Source organism: Eumetopias jubatus, unplaced genomic scaffold (assembly GCF_037043125.1).
Source record: "Eumetopias jubatus isolate StellerSeaLion01/CBP00866 unplaced genomic scaffold, mEumJub1_p1.0 scaffold_1, whole genome shotgun sequence".
Taxonomy (NCBI): domain Eukaryota; kingdom Metazoa; phylum Chordata; class Mammalia; order Carnivora; family Otariidae; genus Eumetopias; species Eumetopias jubatus.
Window position 1 is genome coordinate 176,348,885 of NW_028274807.1, and position 6,654 is coordinate 176,355,538.

The 6,654-nt window shown below is 37.1% G+C and overlaps 1 pseudogene; it reads right to left on the reverse strand.

The window, feature by feature from the left end:
• The window catches only part of LOC114207642 (small ubiquitin-related modifier 1-like), a 43,406-nt pseudogene extending 39,803 nt beyond the window's left edge, over positions 1-3,603 (reverse strand).
• Positions 3,604-6,654: the final 3,051 nt, after the last annotated feature.

The window sequence follows — 6,654 nt, forward strand, 5'->3', positions numbered from 1 at the left end:
TATCCATTAGAGAGCATTGCTATTCTTTAATTCTGTTCTAAACCTAGCAAAAAAAAATAATAATAAAAAATAAAAAAGGAAAAATGTACTAGTCTTTGCTTCTTCTTGCAGATCTTCCTACCACCAGAAGAGATATCGCTAGCTTCCAAATTTTCAGAATGCTTACCCCAAACCATTCACAAGAGACTTAGCACATTGCTTTGAATTCTAGTTAATTATTACATCTTTACATATTCTGTGTAGAAAATTTTTGAATAAGATCTGCTAAAAAGAGCAATAATAGTTAATTTTGAGCAACAACTATGAGTCAAATTGTATGGTAATTATTTATGTGTATATATGTTTGTGTACACGTGTGTATATTTGCATGTGTACATATGTGTGTGTACTATTTGAAATACACCTATGAGATAGATTTGTCCCATTTCTAGATGAGTAAACTGTGGGTCCAAAGGTAGATTAATTTGTCCAAGATGACCTACTGATAAGAGGCAGAGCTGCAATGTGAATCCCCAGATGAGTGATCCCAAAGCAACTAGAATCATTTGGAGAGGCCATGATGAGAAAAAGACAGACCAATTAAATGGTTTTGTCTGTAATCCAGGCGACAGAAGACAGTGGTTTGGACAAGAGCGATGGGAGAGAAAATGGAGAAATATAGATGGATTTAAGGATATTTTAAGGCAGCATTCAAAGGTCTTGATGTGGAACTTAAGTTCTGCTTCATCCACCAATGTTCCAAACTTTTGAAAGTACTTAGAAAACATACTCTGGGTGAGAGGTTATAAGTTGGAAGAGAATGATGCTGTGAGGCTTCTCTATTTATACCTTTTTCCTTACACAGTCTCTCCTGAACCAGGGAAGGTGGAAAAGGAAGCTACTGGGTCAATGCCTTGGACAGTCACTATTTTAAGAGCACAAGGGAAGTTATGAGAGAGAACGATTGTGCCATTCCTTTAGGGATCAAATTGAGAGGCAGGATATTGGGGAGGGAATCTTCATAGATGAAACAATTGGTCATTTTGGGGTAATTAAAGAACTCTGAAGTCAGGACAGGAGTTTCCCTATATCCCCTAACTGATCCCAAGAAGACTTGTGAGTCACTGGCCTGGACCACCATGAATTTGGTGCTCCCTCTGACATTTGCCTATTACTTTTGCATTCGGGTTGCCTATGGATACATAGATAATCTCAGTAAACTTCTAACCTTTTGAATGATGAATGCAAATTTAAACACGGATTTTACTTATTGGAAGGTATTTATCATTTTAAACTATATTAATGAAAACTAAGTTTGGGAAAATCTTGTTAAATTTTCAAAACCAAATTTAACTTTTCTAAGACAATGGTAGTCATCTGCTAAAGTGGTAGTAATTATCTTTTAGTCTAGTGACATTCTGTACCACAAAAAGTTTATAAGTTAAATGGCTTCTATTCTGGGGCCCATTTCCAGATTAGAATTGGAGAAATTAAAGAGTTTGAGTCATACATTCACGGACTGAGTCCCAGGTTTCCAGAGCAATATAAAGTGCAATATAATCCTTTCCTCCCTCACCATCAGCTTTCTCTCCCTCTGTCCTTCCTCTCTCTTCTCTTGTCTCTCCGTCCTTCCATTCTTCCATCTTCCTTTAATTTTCTTTTTTTAATATATCCTTATGTTCTTTCCAAAATAATCCAGCAGAGGGCGAATGTTCTTTGCTTCCATTTTATAAACCCAAACGAAATTGAGTTCTTATCAAGCCCTGCCTTCCTCTTCCTGCATGTAACAAACATGGGATTTTCACACTTTCCTGGGTCCCCAAATATTCTTTCCTCTCTTGCAGTTCTCCGTAGTTAACAAAACTGTGTGAACACACCAAGAAATAATGATTTTTTTTCCATTAACAACCTGTTTATTGTTTCTAAGTAAAAATGTATTCCATGGAACATATTTTAAAAACCAGTTAAAAATGAACTAATCCTATGTCTAATTTTATGTTGCTATAAAACCCCTTCCTTTAAGTGTGTAAGTAAGCATCAAATAGTAAAGTTGGAAAATCAGAGTCATAAATTAATAGTAAACAAGGAGAGACAAAACAGTATTAAACAAGTAGTTGTATTAAACTCATAGAAGTTATGACTCAATTTTAATCAGCATAATGTAGTTGCTTTGTATTTATGTCCATGAGCAATAGTTTTACCCTATGCAGAAATGGTTCTAGGAGATACACTATGGAATTATGTGTGAAGTTGCCAGAAGCTTTGAGTCAACAAACTTCTTTTAAACTAATCTTTACATTAGAGAAAATACAGCATAACTTTGTGTTTCTCCTTTAAATGAAAAAATTAAAAAAAATTAACTTATTTGGAGTAAAATCACTTTTAAGACTCAGTATGTAGTCTGATGATACCTTGGAAGGCTTTCTTTCTTTTTATTTTTTTATTTTTTATTTTATTTTATTGTGTTAATCACCATACATTACATCATTAGTTTTTGATGTAGTGTTCCATGATTCATTGTTTGCGTATAACACCCAGTGCTCCATTCAGTACATTCCCTTTTTTTTTTACAGTTTTTACAAATATTTTTTTATTTTAATGAAGCTGGTACAGACAATGTCCATTTAAAACCCATATCCCAAGCCAAAAAGTACAAATAAAATAAAAAAGAGCAGTGTTTGTTGAATACACTTCTGCATGAATAACTTTATTAACTGCTAATGAAAATTAGAACTTTTCTGAGATCTTCTGACAAGACTTTTCTTTTAATCTTAAAATGCTTTCTCTTCAGTGAAGCCATCTTTGGAGTTAGTCATTACTCTCACCATCTCTGTCACCTCGACTCCAGCCGGATATTTCTCTTATTTTGGTCTAGACCCTCAAATTTTAAAAGTGGCTTCAAGTTAAGGAAAGGTCATTTTTCCACAGTTCAGTTCTCTGAAAAACTTCCATCTCCACTGAAAGTCATAGTCCAGGAGTGAAGCAATCACATGCTAGAACTTCAGGGCCAATTGGAAAGTCATCATGAACACTCGCATTGGTCGATCTTATTTATCACAAGCCTGAAAATGCACGGTCTTGGAAAAGGTGGCCTCTCTGTGCACACATGTAATTTTTAAAAAGGGGGATGAGGTTTGATCACCAAAAATCAGCACAATGAAAACAAGTCATAATGAATAATGGGCACTAGAATTCAAATTACCAGATGTTTTAAAGAGATGGGGTGCCAGTTTTCAATTCTGTTTGGAACACTACATTACAAAAGAACTATTTTTAAAAATAAAAAAGGATTGAGGGTAAAGGAAAAAAATAAAAAGAATATCCAAATAATTGAATGACCCCATTTGTTCCTGATAAACTTCAATCACATCTTCTTCCTCCGTTCCCAGTTCTTTTGGAGTGTGATTATCAGCAATTCTGACCTTCAAAGAGAAACCTGAGTGAATTCATTGGAACTCCCTGTCTTTGAGAGTATGATTCTTTTGAGTTTTTTGAGATGTGTTGTCATTTTCATTGTGAAGTGAATCTCACTGCTATCCTGTCCAATGACTTTGAGTTTAATGTATTCTCATTCCTTCTTATCCCCAAGTCCTCAGTTGAAGGTTTTGCCTCCTGGTCAGACATGGTGATGGTGGCTTCACCCAGGGTCTCTGCGCAGCAGTGGCCTCGGGTAGGCAGCCAGTACATTGTCTCTTTAATACCCATCACCAGGCTAACCCATTCCCCACCACCCTCCCCTCTAGAACCCTCCGTTTGTTCCTCAGAGTCCATGGTCTCTCATGGTTCATCTCCCCCTCTGATTTCCTCCCCCCTTCATTCTTCCCCACCTGCTAGCTTCTTCTTCTTCTTCTTTTTTAAACATATAATGTATTATTTGTTTCAGAGGTACAAGTCTGTGATTCAACAGTCTTACACAATTCACAGCACTCACCATAGCACATACCCTCCCCAATGTCTATCACTCAGCCACTCCATCCCTCCCAACCCCTGACTTGTGAATTTTAGCCATTCTGACTGGTGTGAGGTGGTATCTCATTGAGGTTTTGATTTGGATTTCCCTGATGCCGAGCGATGTTGAGCACTTTTTCATGTGTCTGTTGGCCATTTGGATGTCTTCTTTGGAAAAATGTCTGTTCATGTCTTCTGTCCATTTCTTGATTGGATTATTTGTTCTTTAGGTGTCGAATTTGATAAGTTCTTTATACATTTTTGAAACTAGCCCTTTATCTGATATGTCATTTGCAAATATTTTCTCCCATTCTGTCGGTTGTCTTTTGCTTTTGTGGACTGTTTCTTTTGCTGTGCAAGAGTTTGTATCTTGATGAAATCCCAATAGTTCATTTTTGCCCATGCTTCCCTTGCCTTTGGCGATGTTTCTGGGAAGAAGTAGCTGTGGCTGAGGTCGAAGAGGTTGCTGCCTGTGTTCTCCTTTAGGCTGTTGATGGACTCCTGTCTCACATTTAGGTCTTTCAACCATTTGGAGTCTATTTTTGTGTGTGGTGTCAGGAAATGGTCCAGTTTCATGCTTCTGCATGTGGCTGTCCAATTCTCCCAACACCATTTGTTGAAGAGACTGTCTTTTTTCCATTGGACATTCTTTCCTGCTTTGTCAAAGATGAGTTGACCATAGAGTTGAGGGTCCATTTCTGGGCTCTCAATTCTGTTCCATTGATCTATGTGCCTGTTTTTGTGCCGGTACCATACTGTTTTGATGATAACAGCTTTGTAATAGAGCTTGAAGTCCGGAATTGTGATGCCGTCAGCTTTGCTTTTCTTTTTCAACATTCCTCTGGCTATTCGGTGTCTTTTCTGGTTCCATACAAATTTTAGGATTATTTGTTCCATTTCTTTGAAAAAAGTGGATGGTATTTTGATGGGGATTGCACTGAATGTGTAGATTGCTCTAGGTAGCATTGACATCTTCACAATGTTTGTTCTTCCAATCCCTGAGCATGGAACGTTTTTCCATTTCTTTGTGTCTTCCTCAATTTCTTTCATGAGTATTTTATAGTTTTCTGAGTACAGATCCTTTGCCTCTTTGGTTAGATTTATTCCTAGGTAACTTATGGTTTTGGGTGCAATTGTAAATGGGATCGACTCCTTAATTTCTCTCTCTTCTGTCTTGTTGTCAGTGTATAGGAATGCCACTGATTTCTGTGCATTGATTTTATATCCTGCCACTTGACTGAATTCCTGTATGAGTTCTAGCAGTTTTGGGGTGGAGTCTTTTGGGTTTTCCACATAAAGTATCATATCATCTGCAAAGGGTGAGAGTTTGACTTCCTTCTTGCCGATTTGGATGCTTTTGATTTCTTTTTGTTGTCTGATTGCTGTGGCTAGGACTTCTAATACTATGTTGAATAGCAGTGGTGAGAGTGGACATCCCTGCCACGTTCCTGACCTTAGGGGGAAGCTCTCAGTTTTTCCCCATTGAGAGGGATATTTGCTGTAGGTTTTTCATAGATGGCTTTTATGATATTGAGGTAGGTAACCTCTATCCCTATACTCAGAAGAGTTTTGATCCAGAAAGGATGCTGTACTTTGTCCAATGCTTTTTCTGTCTCTATTGAGAGGATCATATGATTCTTGTTCTTTCTTTTGTTAATGTATTGTATCACGTTGATTGATTTGCGGATGTTGAACCAAACTTGCAGCCCAGGGATAAATCCCACTTGGTCATGGTGAATAATCCTTTTAATGTACTGTTGGATCCTATTGGCTAGTATTTTGGTGAGAATTTTTGCAACCTTGTTCATCAAGGATATTGGTCTGTAATTCTCCTTTTTGATGGGGTTTTTGTCTGGTTTGGGGATCAAGGTAATGATGGCCTCAAAAAACGAGTTTGGAAGTTTTCCTTCCATTTCTATTTTATGGAACAGTTTCAAGAGAATAGGTATTAATTCTTCTTGAAATGTTTGGTAGAATTTCTCTGGGAAGCCATCTGGCCCTGGGCTTTTGTTTGTTGGGAGATTTTTGATGACTCCTTCAATTTCCTTAGTGGTTATAGGTCTGTTCAGGTTTTCTTCCTGGTTCAATTTTGGTAGTTGATACATCTCTAGGAATGCATCCATTTCTTCCAGATTATCTAATTTTCTGGCATAGATTTGTTCATACTATGTTCTTATAATTGTTTGTATTTCTTTGGTGTTGGTTGTGATCTCTGCTCTTTCATTCATGATTTTGTTGATTTGGGTCATTTCTCTTTTCTTTTTGATAAGTCTGGCCAGGGGTTTATCAATTTTGTTAATTCTTTCAAAGAACCAGCTCCTAGTTTCATTGATCTGTTCTACTGTTCTTTTGGTTTCTATTTCATTGATTTCTGCTCTGATCTTTATGATTTCTCTTCTCCTGCTGGGTTTAGGCTTTATTTGCTGTTTTTTCTCTAGCTCCTTTAGGTGTAGGGTAAGGTTGTGTATTTGAGACCTTTCTTGTTTCTTGAGAAAGGCTTGTATTGCTATATACTTTCCTCTCAGGACTGCCTTTGCTGCATCCCAAAGATTTTGGACAGTTGTGTTTTCATTTTCATTGGTTTCCATGAATTTTTTAAATTCTTCTTTAATTTCCTGGTTGACCCATTCATTCTTTAGTAGGATGCTCTTTAGCCTCCATGTATTTGAGTTCTTCCTGACTTTCCTCTTGTGATTGAGTTCTAGTTTCTAGTTCTAGTTCCACAAG